The sequence below is a fragment of the Diceros bicornis genome, chromosome 14 (assembly GCF_020826845.1).
Source record: "Diceros bicornis minor isolate mBicDic1 chromosome 14, mDicBic1.mat.cur, whole genome shotgun sequence".
NCBI lineage: Eukaryota > Metazoa > Chordata > Mammalia > Perissodactyla > Rhinocerotidae > Diceros > Diceros bicornis.
The window spans coordinates 38,061,343-38,075,085 of NC_080753.1; the positions used below are offsets into that span (position 1 = coordinate 38,061,343).

Below are 13,743 nucleotides of genomic sequence, written 5' to 3' on the forward strand. Positions count from 1 at the left end.
TATGGATATACCACAGTTCGTTTATCCATTCACCAGTTGATAGATATTTGGGTTGTTTCCAGTTATTGGCTATTACAAATACAGCTGATATGAACATTTGTGTAAAAGTCTTTGTATGGACATATAGTTCCTTTTCTCTTGGGTAAATATTTAGGTGTCGAGTGGTTGGTATATATCTACCTTTCTAAGAAACTGCCAAACTGCTTCAAAGTTGTATTGTTTTTCATTACTGCCAGCAGTGTTTGAGAGTTCCATTTCCTCCATATTCTGGCCAACACTTGGTATTATTAGTCTTTTTAAATTTTAGCCACTCTTATAACTGTGTAATGATATATCATTGTGGTTTTAATTTGCATTTCCTTAAAGACTAATGATGTTGAGTGTCTTTTGTTTATTTGCCATCATTATACCTTCTTTGGCGAAGTGTCTGCTTAAATATTTTGCCTATTTTTAAATTGGGTTTTCTTATTGTTTCTTTTGAGAGTTTTTTATATATTCTAGATACAAATCCTTTATCAGATATATGCTTTTCAAAGGTGTCTCCCAGTCTGTGACTTGTCTTTCTGTTCTCTTAAACAAGTTTTGCACAGAGCAGATTTTGAAATTTTTTGATGAGGCCCGATTTATCAGATTTTATGGTTTTGTTGTCATATCTACAAAATCTTTGCCTAACCCAGAGTTAAGACTATTTTCCCCTAGAAGTTTTACAGTTTTTTGTTTTACATTTAGTTCTGTGATCCAATTTTAGTAGATGCTTTAGTCTTTATGGTATACCTTTTTAAAATGATCACACTCTAGCTTCAAATGATATTATTATATTACTTCATATACAGTATATGGTCTTGTCATACATTTAACTTCTCCATATGTTATAACCCCACAGTACAGTGTTATTATCTGTGCTTTAACAATTATCTTTTACAGAGATCTAAACAATAGGGAAAATAATCTCTTATATTTACTACATCATTACAATTTCCAGTGCTCTTCATTTCTCTGTGTAGATACAGATTTTAATCTAGTGTTATTTTCATTCTGTCTAAAGCACTTTCTTTAACATTTCTTATAATGTGGGTTTGCTAGAGATGAATTCTTTTAGTTTTTGTAAGTCTGAAAAATTCTTTTTCTTTTTTTAAGATTTTATTTATTTATTTATTTTCCCCCCAAAGCCCCAGTAGATAGTTGTATGTCATAGCTGCACATCCTTCTAGTTGCTGTATGTGGGACGCAGCCTCAGCATGGCCGGAGAAACAGTGTGTTGGTGCGCGCCTGGGATCCCAACCCGGGCAGCCAGCAGCAGAGTGCGTGCACTTAACCGCTAAGCCACGGGGCCAGCCCTGAAAAACTCTTTAGTTTGCCTTTGTTTTTCAAAAATACTTCCACAAGGTATAAAATTCTAGACTGAATTTTTTTCTTTGGTACTTTGAAGATGTTTCTCCACTGTCTTCTCACTTGCATTGTTTCCAACAAACTGGGGTGACTTGATGGTAAAAAGCTCTTTTTACTCCTGACAAAGGGAAGATAGGTAACCTTTTACAAATGGCTTTAACTCTTTCTGTATTTGTCTTTAGCCATCTTCTTCTCATATTTTCTTTTTCCCTTGGAAAAAATTAGAGATCGATTGATCATAAATTTTTTTTTGTCATTTTGGTGACATGCTGGGGATATCTGGCTTGTAGCAACAAATGTAATATCAAAGAGGCGGGTGACTCTAAAAGAACTCCTCTTGAGTTTTGTAACTTACCCCAGAAAATTGAAAAAAAAACCAAAACCTTCAGTGATATGAATGTAAAATATTTTTCAAGGGAACACTTGAAAATATTTACACAGTAAAATATTTTTCCCAAACTTTTCTTATCTCTAGAAAAAATTAATAAATTAGTCTATAAAGTCTTATATATTCAATGGAATTCCTTTACTGATTTGGCCATAAGGACTACACAAAAATAAAAATTAGAAACATTAGAATTTTCAGAAGACAAAAGGGAATTGAACTTCTAAGACTTTAGTGTGATATTATTATTATCCTAATAATTTCTATAGCTAAGATTTTGTTTTTTACTTTAGACATTTAATATCCTGTTGTAATAAAAATATGTTTTGGTAGTTCTCTTTGATATTGTCTTTTACAAATTTAGGTCCTAAATTCTGACTATTAAAAATTTTAGGATGTTTCTCAAATGGGACTGCATCAGACTAAAAAGCTTCTACCAGGCAAAGGAAATCATGAACAAAACAAAAAGACAACCCACAAACTGGGAGAAAATATTTGCAAATCATATGTCTGACAAGGGTTAATTTCCAAAATATATAAAGAACTTGTACAACTCAACAACAAAAAACAAACAACCTGATCAAAAAATGGACAGAGGATATGAACAGACATTTTTCCAAAGAAGATATACAGAGGGCCAGCAGGCTCTTGAAAAGATGTTCAACATCACTAATTATTAGGGAAACGCAAATCAAAACTACAATGAGATATATCACCTTACACCTATCAGAATGGCTGTAATTAATAAGACAAGAAATAACAAATGTTGGAGAGAATGTGGAGAAAAGAGAACCCTCGTACACTGCTGGTGGGAATGCAAACTGATGCAGCCGTTACGGAAAACAGTATGGAGATTTCTCAAAAAATTAAAAGTAGAAATACCATATGATCCAGCTCTCCCACTACTACCAAAGAACATGAAATCAGCAATTCAAAGAGATTTATGCATCCCTGTGTTCATCACAGCATTGTTCACAATAGCCAAGATGTGGAAGCAACCCAAGTGCCTATCAACGAATGAACGAATAAAGAAGTTGTGGTATATATATACAATGGAATACTACTCAACCATAAAAAAAAGACAAAATAGTGCCATTTTCGACAACATGAATGGACCTTGAGGGTATTATGCTAAGTGAAATAAGACAGACAATGAAAGGCAAACACAGTATGATTTCACTCATACATGAAAGATAAACAAACACATCAATAAGTAGAACAGATTGGTGGTTACCAGAAGAGAAGCGGGCAGGGAGAGGGCAAAAGAAGTAAAGGAGCACAAATGTATGGTGATGGGTAAAAACTAGACTTTTGGTGGTGAACATGATGCAGTTTATACAGAAACCGACATATAATAACATACACCTGAAATTAACACAAGCTTATAAGCCAACATGACTTCAATAAAATAATTATAAAAAAATTTTTAGGATGTCTCTTACATTAAAACTATCTTTGAGTTTTCCAGTTAGCTGTGATCCACAGTAAAGATTTGTTCCAGCTCTTAATAAAAAGGATACTATAAAAAATTAGCTGTAATTTTATGCTCCACACTTTAGTTAGCTCAAAAACAATTGTGATCCTGTTCTGTGACAAATTTTGCAATGTAGTAAACAAAACCCTGTCAAATCAAGAGAGAGAAACTTATCACCCTAGCTTAATTATATACAAGTAAAATGGTATTAGTATAAATATGTTTCGACAATGGTGTACACTTTTCAGGTTGGAATGAGAATGTCCTAGGAGCAGAAACATTGTCATTTTGTTTGCAATTCAGTAACTTTTCTCCTGGTGTAGTGATTAGACAAGATCTAGTTTAGGAATTCCCAAAATAGTGGGATTTATCTCAGTGGACTTTCTCCTGCCAATTATCAAGATTTCAAAAACTAGAGACACTGGCACTAATATTTCAAGATGTATCTCCAAGGGAGCTGGGCTACCAGGAGGGCATTACTAAGTGGTAGAATGCATACTTAAAATGTATGAGTCTCTGTTTCATTTCCTGGAACATTCCTCTCTGTTCTTTAGCTACTTGCCAACACGCATCCCTCATTTTTTCCATTCCTTTTCTCACATTTTCTCTACTTGGATAAATATGATCCAATAGACTCCCTTTATTGCTGCCTCATTTGTACTCCACAGACTTCTACATCACATGGGGCAAAAGACTGTTTTCAACGAGTAGATGGAAGAAGATAAAAGAAAGGAACCAGCTGACTGGAAGTCATCACCATGAAACAGAAAACTGATCCCACATTAACAAAAATTAACCTTGGGTTCCATTTCTCAGCATCTTTGAAGATTATGAAAGATCGAATAAAAAGAAGAGAAAAATAAGGGACCTCACGAGTTTTTTCTTGTTTCCTTAATTTTCTGAGCTGTGTCTGGGTCAATCTATAAGATGGGGAAGAGCAGAAAGGCTTTCCATTGAATCTCTTACCTCTCTTCCCTCTTCCTCCTCCACCTACCATCCAAAGCTGTCAGAAATTGGATACAAGCAGCATAGGTGGAAGACAACAGATTACAAATCTTTCTGAGTGGGTAAACATATTGGACATTTAGACAGCAACACTTGAGGAATCTGAAATCTCCTAAAAACAGTTGAAAACAATCCAAGTATTGAAAAATAAATAGCAGGAGACGACATTCTCACGCAGCCGAAATAGCTCAGTTGGGAGAGCGTTAGACTGAAGATCTAAAGGTCCCTGGTTCAATCCCGGGTTTCGGCACACCGTTTTAGTTAACATTAGGGATGAGCGATTCTGGTAATCCCTCGATCTACCTTTAGCTATCTTGAAACTCCATAATAATTATATCTTTGAATGGAACAACGGACCATAGAATATGAGCAAAGGAAATACGCGCGATGGCTTTCCATATTGTCTGGCTGTCCTTGCTTCTCCTTATGTATACGGCAATCGCGATGCCCCATGAATTTTGATGAGCAAAATAAAGATGAACGGTAAAATTCATGCTAATAATTTACAACTTTAATTCTTCTTGTTTAGAGTGACATTAAATAACAGCAAATAAGAAATATCATAACAACGCCAGAGAGAGAGACCGAGAAAGAAAGGAAAAAGCTTTATATTTTATTACCTTTAATGGCACATTTCCCTGCTTTTTGAATAAAGGACCGACCCCACATTTTCATTTTATACTGGGCGCTTACATTATGTAGCGGGTCCTGATCAGCATTCAATCAACATTCACAGTATGCTTTCACAAATTTCTTGGATTAAATACATCCACCTCGACGCCCACATCCAGTCTCCCCCCACATTTTTAGTTGAATTATAATCTCACCAGCACTGACGATTATTATTAAAATTCATAGTCTATATTCCCTCTCTGAACTTCAATTAGTTGCTCGTAACTCTTATATGAAATCAGGATTGGAATACCTGAGACAACACTGCACAGAAAACCCCAAGGGAAGATGTAGTTTGTATTTCCAAAAAGACACATTAAGAAAATACTTAGTGTTTCTAAGTAAACTAAAATTACCACACTACTCTTTGCTTTCTTAGTATAGTCCTGCGTTTTGTGGCTGTACCAAAATCAATTCCATTTTGTTTCCAAAGTCTTTGCATACTACCTCTTGTGTCCAAAGTCGGGGGCGGAGGGTAGAAATAAAAACTGCAAAAGTCGGATTTTAAGAAAGAGAGCAAGATGCCTGTTCTTTGGAGGAACGAACAAATACTCAAACGGAAACTAAAGAGGCCCCGCTGGGATTCGAACCCAGGATCTCCTGTTTACTAGACAGGCGCTTTAACCAACTAAGCCACGGAGCCCCCGCCAAAGCTCCCCTTGGTTTCTTTTTGTCAGAGAATGCTTTTGTATTGCTGATGTATTTCAGAACAGGGTCTTATTCCTTTTTTGGACTTTTATTATCTTGGCTTTTGACTGGGCTCAGAGCCACTCAGACGGCGAACAGCTTTTACTGAAGCACTGACTCATCAGTGTTCTTTTTCTCTTGCTCTGCATAGCCCTACTATACTTGGCGTGGGGCCTCTACACTACCTTAGGGAAACTCAGGCAGACTGAAAAATTCAAGAAAGACAGAAGGGAAGGGGCTATGTGTAGATTTCCTCAGAAAGCTCTGGGACAATGGCCACGGCAAGCTGCAAGGGAATCAATATTCGGAGTGCACCATTTTCTCCAGGGAACGAGACTTGCAAAATCATAAGGACCTCAAACTCTCTACCTCGTCCACTTGTGGCCAGGGTTACCTTAACCTCTGCACGCTGGCGCCTGATGCTGGGTGGCGAGAGCCTCCAGGCTTCACTGCGGACCCCTGAGTTCATTGCTCCTTCTCTGGAAAAGGCCCTGCGCTACCAGGCGTTTCCCACATCGTTCCACCGGGATCCCTGTCCCTCCACTGCTCCTGACTGTCGGAGCCGCAGCTGACAACGCTGGGAGGGAGCTTCAAAGAGGAGAATCTGAAGAGTTGCCTCAAGAAATATAGGTCCAGATGGAGGGAGAACACAAAACTGCCAGGAGCTAAACGAAGAGAGGCAAATCTTTGGGCCCAGCAATGTGGTTGGGAACCCTGCAGCGGAAATTCTAAGACTTGATTTTGAAAACCCCAAAGAGTAGGCCCTCCCATCGAACACTGCAGCTGTTTTAAGCAGAGTCTTGTACCGAATGAAGACAACAGGAGGGAGATGGTAAATGGTTTGGGGACACAAGTTGAGAAGAAAATTAACTTTTTGTCACACCTTTCATACAACTGGGCGGGTTTCCAAATCTCAAGACCGCTGAGGCTCAAAGTAGTCGCGTTTTGCCTTTAGCCAAATTTTGACCTGTCAGTCCACCCAGACCAGAGTTTAATTTTTTTCTTTTGATTATAAGGTAATCCTAAATCATTTTATCTTCTGTCTTACTTTTCAAGTTTCATTCTCTTACTGGTGAGAGATGCATATCTTACTGAAAAAGGAAATAACATACATTATCTCTCCAGTACCTCTGTAGCACAGGTCAGCTCCCCTCCCAGCCCATTAACATGACAGAAACTCAGCTGGCACTTGGGATGTCACAGAAAAACATATGAAAGTATATCAATATGATGTGGTCGAAATCTTGTTTATGACTCATTTTACAATTTCCAATTCTTTCCATGAGACTTCATTCAGTCTCACATTACTCAGTCGTCTCTGGCTGGGAGCGAAGGAATGTACCTCAGGAGGTGATCAACGACTTTACTCACCTGCCTACCTTTTCCTTGAGGCATATCTGCACCTTGGAATGCAAGGACACATCTCATTCATCCACCCCCATTCCCTAATCTTTGAGGATAACGAGATCACCTAACACTTTCTCTTTTGACATTTCTTTAGAGTGGTAAAAATAGCTAAAAATCGGATATAATGGCCTCGCACAGACACTTCTATGCAGCAGCTCTTTATTGCCCATGGGGCCTGTCCCCATGCTGAACACAAAATAAAGGTGCACAAAAGAGCGGCTTGTGTCTGAAAATTCTTTTTCGAGTCATGACTCAGTGACTCAGACCCACATCAAATATACTAAACTATACTTAAATATATTAAATAAATTTTAATTAATTAATACGTTAACATTAATGTTATAGTAAACAGCAAAGTCAACCACAAGTGACCTTCCAAGATAGAGAGAAAAAGGTACATAAACGCTATAGACAAATGTCAGTAGTACCCAGACCTGGGGGATGGCTTGAGAACTTGATAAAAATATAGATTCAAGGGTTCACCACACAACTCCTGAATGAATTAAAAATAGGTGGGAAGGGCAGGAATCTTTATAATTTAAAATCCTCTTCAGATTATACTGATGGTCAGCCGGGTTAGAGAACCACCTGTCTAGAAAGTCGAATGAATGGAAGTGAGTGAGACAATCTGCTGACAAACTTCACCAGGAAGAGGTGGTTGGAAAGGGAGAGGGGTGGGCAGAAAGATTCCTGGGGTCTTGAGAAAAGGTAGGCAACAGGTGTTGAGTGAGGGCAGTGGCTACCAATGAGGAGGAGGAGAGAGAGGGAAGAGAGCTTGGGTCTGTGATTTTTTAAAATATGTTACAAAAAACAAAATTCAACTGAGTAAATTTGAAGATCTAATTGGCTTTATTCAATGATTCATGAATAGGACAGCATCCCATCTAACAAATAGAAGGATGCTCCAAGGAGTTGTACAAAATGGAAAGTTTTTATAGGCAGAAACCATGTGAGACAAGGAAGTTATTAGCAAAAGAAAAGAAAGGATTGTTTCAGACAAGATCACTTTCCCTTACAGGGAAGGGTAGGGGTCTTATCAGGCAGATTACTTTACTGGTGTTGATCAGGAAATTCCAGACTGATATGTTTTTAAAATTTCACTCCGGGAAGAGGCTGCAATTAAGTCTTGGTTTGCTGTCGTGGAGGCAAGTGACTCCATTTTGGCCTGTCTTATTTTTTCTTAAACAGTGTAGAATTTGGATGTCCAAGCTCCCCACCTCTCCTGTGCTTTTTTTTAAGTGAGTGAGAAGCCAGGCTATCCCCTTACTCCCAAGAAGAGTTGGCTAAAAGAGTTAGTCCTACAAAAAAGTTCTGGCTTGTTTCCCCCAAGACTTTTGTGGGTTTGTAAGGATCTTTCTGATCATTCCATCGTGAATAGAAAAGATGAGCACTTTGAAGGAGGCTTGTGTGACTTAGATTTTCTTTTCTTTCTTTCCTTCCCTTTCCTTTCTTTCTTTTCTTTTTCTTTTTTTGCCTCAGTAGTGGTTGGTTTTAGTGGCTCAAAAAGAGCTGCAGGAGAGAAAGTGATGCACATAGGAAGTTTGCTGGGTAGTATAACCATGGGCCCATTTAGAACTACTTCAAACAGTCCCCATCTCTTCTCAACAGAGTGATTAACAAATTGTCTTTCACAAAGGAAAAAATAAACAGGTAGGACTTCATCAGATTAAAGAGCTTCTATGAGGCAAATGAGACCAGTATCAAAATGAATAGGCAACCCACCACCTGGGAAAAAATATTTGCAAGCCATGTGTCCAACAAGGGACTAATATCCATAATATATAAAGAACTCACACAACTTAACAGCAAAAAAACAAACAAACTGATCAAAAAATGGGCAGAGGAAATGAACAGACACTTCTCCAAGGAAGATATACAGATGGCCAATAGGCACATGAAAAGATGCTCAACATCACTAATCATCAGGGAAATGCAAATCAAAACAACAATAAGATACCACCTCACGCCCGTTAGAATGGCTATAATCACCAAGACAAAAAACAACAAATGTTGGAGAGGATGTGGAGAAACAGGAACCCTCATACATAGCTGGTGGGAATGCAAATTGGTGCAGCCTCTATGGAAAACGGTATGGAGATTCCTCAAAGAATTAAAAATAGAGATGCCCTATGATCCAGCCATCCCACTACTGGGAATCTATCCAACGCACCTGAAATCAACAATCCAAAGAGGCTTATGCACCCCTATGTTCATTGCAGCATTATTCACCATAGCCAAGAAGTGGAAGCAACCTAAGTGTCCCTCGACTGACGATTGGATTAAGAAAATGTGGTATATATATACAATGGAATACTACTCAGCCATAAAAAAAGACAAAATCGTCCCATTTGCAACAACATGGATGGGCCTGGAGCGTATTATGTTAAGTGAAGTAAGCCAGAAAGAGAAAGACAAACACTGTATGATCTCACTCATATGTGGAATATAAACCAACACATGGACAGAGAAAACTGGACTGTGGTTACCCGGGAAGTGGGGGTGGGGGGTGGGCACAAGGGGTGAAGGGAGTCATATATGGGGTAATGGACAAACAAAAATGTACAACCCAAAATTTCACAATGTTAGAAACCATTAAAACATCAATAAAAAAAAATTACTCAACATGCAAAGAACTAGGAGAATATGATCAGTTCTGAAGAGAAAATACAATCAATAGATGGTAACTTCAAGATGACCCAGTACTTGTAATTATCAGATGAGAAATTTAAAACATCTATTATAACTATACTCTATGATAACTCTACTTCAATGAACCTAAATGAAAACATTTTCAGTAAAGAAATAGAAACTATAAAAAGGAACCAAATGGAAACTTTAGATCTGAAAAGTACAATGTCTGAAATTTAAAATTCACTGGCTAGACTAAATGAAGATCCAGGGAAAGAAACAGTTAACTCAAAGATAGATGAATAGAACTTATCCAATTTGATGGAAAGAGAGAGAAAAAAAGACTAAAAACAATAAACAGAGCCTCCAAGTCCTGTAGGAAAATGTTAAGTGCTCAAAAACAGGCATCATCTTAACTTATCAGAATTAGCTTCAGATTTATACCAGCTTAATTCCAGTAATATAGAGAAACATTATTTTTTTATAGTTCTAGTCCTTTTTCTACATTTGTGGATTATTGTTATACACATTACATCTATTAGTGCTATAAACATAACAATACACTGTTATAATTTGGTATTTGAAACAAAATCTCTTTCTTGTTCCCCTCTCCCATCTCAGCAAGGTGGAAAGTCCGCTCCAGACCGGTACAGCCAAGAACATAGAACTCCCTCCCCCTCCCAACTCCTGACAGCAGGATTTTCTTCCCCAAAGGAGCAGGACTTCACTGTTTGTCATCCTGCCTTCAGCTGCCTGTTGCTGAGGCTAAGTCCTGGAAGAATATGGTCTAGAGGTGGAGGCTTCTTTTTTCCATTCAGTGCCCTACTCACAGAATGGAGGCTCTACTTTGGGCATGGTGTACTGAAAATACTGAGGCCCCAATCACCTTGCCCCAGCTTGTGAGGTAGTTTTTTCATGGCAGGAGGGACAAGCCTAGAGGACCACAGGCTGTTGGCCCCTCCACTGAGCACTCACCTCTTAAGGAGGGAGTATTACTCAGAAAGAAGCTGGCCATTGTCTCCAGAGTCCTGGAACAGAGATTGCTTAGGAGTGGGAGCAGGAGGGAGAAGCAGATCAAAAAACAGATCCCAATGTCTTCCTAAAGGAACTGACTTTATTTGCCACAGAGCATGGGGAAATTCATACATAAGGGTGCCCTCAAGAACAGGAGAGGTTATGGTAAAAGAAATTGGGAGGAGATTCTTGCATTTAGTGAAGATATAGCCCAGACTATAAGCTGGTTAGTTTGCAGGGGAGAACCAAGGAATAAGATAGCTGGGAGAAGGCCTCCTGAGGACAGAACAACCATCTACCAAAGAGAGATGCTACAATGCTTGCTTTGAAGATGGAGGAAGGGACCACAAGTCAAGAAACCCAAGGAATGCATCTGTAGAAGGTGGAAAAGACAAGGAAGTGAATTCTTCACTAGAGCTTCTAGAGGGACTGCGGCCCTCCTGACACCTTGACCTCAGCCCAGTGAACCTAATTTCAGACTTCTGACCTGCAGAATAAATGTGTGGTGTTTTAAACCACAAAGTTTGTGCTTATTTGTTACAGCAGCCATTAGAAACTAATACAGGAATAAAGAGGACAAGGGCAGACACAGGAGGAAACACTAAGGACGGCAGATCAAATAAAAATTCCAAACTTACCTTTATCCCCCAACCACATTGACACCACAGAAGAGATTCATAGAGATTTATATATTTGAAAAAATGAAATTAAGGAGCCCTTGGAATGTTTAAAAGGTGCCATTTTTGGACCACAAGTTTGAGGAGTTTCTGGTTAATAAAAAATAGATAGAATCGAGTTGACCTAGAGGGGGGAAAGGCAATGGCTACATCATGGTGTGATGAGTTGCTTTTGGCCCAAGCAACTTATAATTTCCCTTTATGCTCCAAAATTATACCCTGAGGTATTTCAAGCAAGAGCTTATTTAAAGATTTATGAAGGAATGACCAAAAGTATTTTATGGAGAAGCCAGGAATAACGAAGTCACTGAATTCTGTTTCTGCCTGTGTCAGTGCTTAGAGTAGTGACTTTAGGAAGTGGATGCAAGATGGTGTCTGTGGACTTGTGTAAACAACCTGCAAGTCCATAATCCATTTTGACAAAAGCAGATGACTTTTCATGAGCAAGACTGTGAACTAAATGGACCTATTGTTCCTCCATCAAAAGCTCTCCCAACAGAACTATTTTAGCATAACACAACACTTCTACAAATAATTTTCTCAACTGTCCAGATTGAATGCCTCGAGGATATTTAAGAGAAGTTTTATCCAGGAGTGTCTACCCAATCCCTCACTGCCAAAGAGCTAGGGCCACAACTTTCCATGACTGGTGACTGAAATTTCCTGAGCAGCTCTCATGGTACCGATCTTTGTATTCCCCTGCACCACCTTTTATATTTTTCTGAGAGCTCTGTAGGCAGGAAGGAAGGAAGTTGAAGACTCAAGAGAACATTGCATCCTGAGACTTTCCTTGGTGATGGACAGGAACTGCCACTCGGGAAGTCTGCTAGGAGCAGTCCTTGGAGGGTCAGATGTTTATGAAAGCTTCTAGTTGTATTAAGGGACCTTTCATTTCAGAATGCAACGTCTCTTCTCCTGAGGGTTTCAGAAACAGCGGAACTGCACAGAGTAGACCCTGACTTTTTAGCCTAAATCTTGGAACACCTGCAGATAATAGCGCTAACCAGATATACAGAATATTTGGGGTTCACTCAGCAGGGGGTGTAGCTCAGTGGTAGAGCGTGTGCTTAGCATGCACGAGGCCCTGGGTTCAATCCCCAGCACCTCCATGTGTCTCCCTTCTCCAACCCTTTTAAACTCCATGGATTGACTCCTTCCAACCTGGCTGATTTAGCAACAACAAAGACAGGACGTAATTCGAGTAAAAGAAACTGTTCTGAGTGCTAAGCAATGAGCATGTCACCAACACAAAAATAACCTGTTCTCTATTCGTGGTTTGTCAAGTATTAGTGCAGTGTTGAGGCAGGCAAGTTGAAGGAGTCAAGGCCCTAGAAATTGAAGTGAATTAGTATTAAAGTATCAGTTGCAAAAGGGAAAGAAAATAGACCAACAGAAAGAGGAAAAATCAAGAAGCCCTTGGACATTTCCCTTTACATCTCTTCTCTTTCTCTGTCTCTCTCTCTCTCTCTCTTAGTATTCTTGTGTCAATAGGCAGACAGAGAAGGACAAAACTCTTACTTTCTTTTTCCTGCTGTTCCCTATCCTTCCGCATATGCCTGGCGTGAAAAAGCCACCACGAAAAGGGAACACATATTCTGTGTGTTGGTGACACGCTTGTAAGGAACTACTGAAGAGACGTGGAGGTGCTGGGGATTGAACCCAGGGCCTCGTGCATGCTAAGCACGCGCTCTACCACTGAGCTACACCCCCTGCTGAGGAAGGCCCCAAATATTGTTTATATCTGGTTAGTGTTATTATCTGCAGGTGTCCTGAGATTTAAGCTAAAAGGCCAGGGTCTACCCCGTTCAACTCTACTGTTTCTGAAACCCTCAAGAGAAGAGACATTGCATTCTGAAATGAAAGGTCCGTTAATACAACTAGGATCGTTCATAACCGTTAGACCCTCCAACGACAGGTCCCAGCAGACTTCCTGCGTGGCAGTTCCCGTCCACCACGGAAGAGAGTCTCAGAATGCAGTGTTCTCTTGAGTCTTCAACTTTCTTCCTTTCTGCCTACTGCGCTCTCAGAAAAATATAAAAGGTGGTGCAGGGGAGTACAAAGATCAGTACCATGAGAGCTGCTCAGGAAATTTAGATCTAGGTGGGATAAGACTGAAGTGTAATTGATTCACAATATTGGCATGAAATGAAGAGCGAAGAGTGTGTCAGTCACTACTTTCTTAAATCTCTGAGCGCAGCATCTTTTTGTCCGGAAACGTGGAAGCGGCATTCTGTCCAGGACGCTGCATCTGTGCTTCTGAGACCCTTAAGGACAGAAGACAGGAAAGAAGATTAGAAAAGAGGCTCCTGTGGATATACCGCCTCTTTCAGACAGAATGCTTCCCACAATGACGCGAACAGGAAGGAAGCAAAAGAAACAAATTAGTTTTTCCTCAGACCTCCCTA

At 39.4% G+C, this 13,743-nt stretch overlaps 4 non-coding genes across 4 annotated transcripts; 2 read left to right on the plus strand and 2 right to left on the minus strand.

The window, feature by feature from the left end:
• The first annotated feature begins 4,430 nt into the window (after positions 1-4,430).
• TRNAF-GAA (transfer RNA phenylalanine (anticodon GAA)) lies at positions 4,431-4,503 on the plus strand. The gene has a single exon. It is a non-coding gene; the product is annotated as a tRNA-Phe (tRNA).
• A 991-nt stretch (positions 4,504-5,494) lies between these two features.
• TRNAT-AGU (transfer RNA threonine (anticodon AGU)) lies at positions 5,495-5,568 on the minus strand. The gene has a single exon. It is a non-coding gene; the product is annotated as a tRNA-Thr (tRNA).
• Positions 5,569-12,375: 6,807 nt separating this feature from the next.
• Positions 12,376-12,447, plus strand: TRNAA-AGC (transfer RNA alanine (anticodon AGC)). Its single transcript has one exon. It is a non-coding gene; the product is annotated as a tRNA-Ala (tRNA).
• A 529-nt stretch (positions 12,448-12,976) lies between these two features.
• On the minus strand, positions 12,977-13,048 carry TRNAA-AGC (transfer RNA alanine (anticodon AGC)). The gene has a single exon. It is a non-coding gene; the product is annotated as a tRNA-Ala (tRNA).
• Positions 13,049-13,743: the final 695 nt, after the last annotated feature.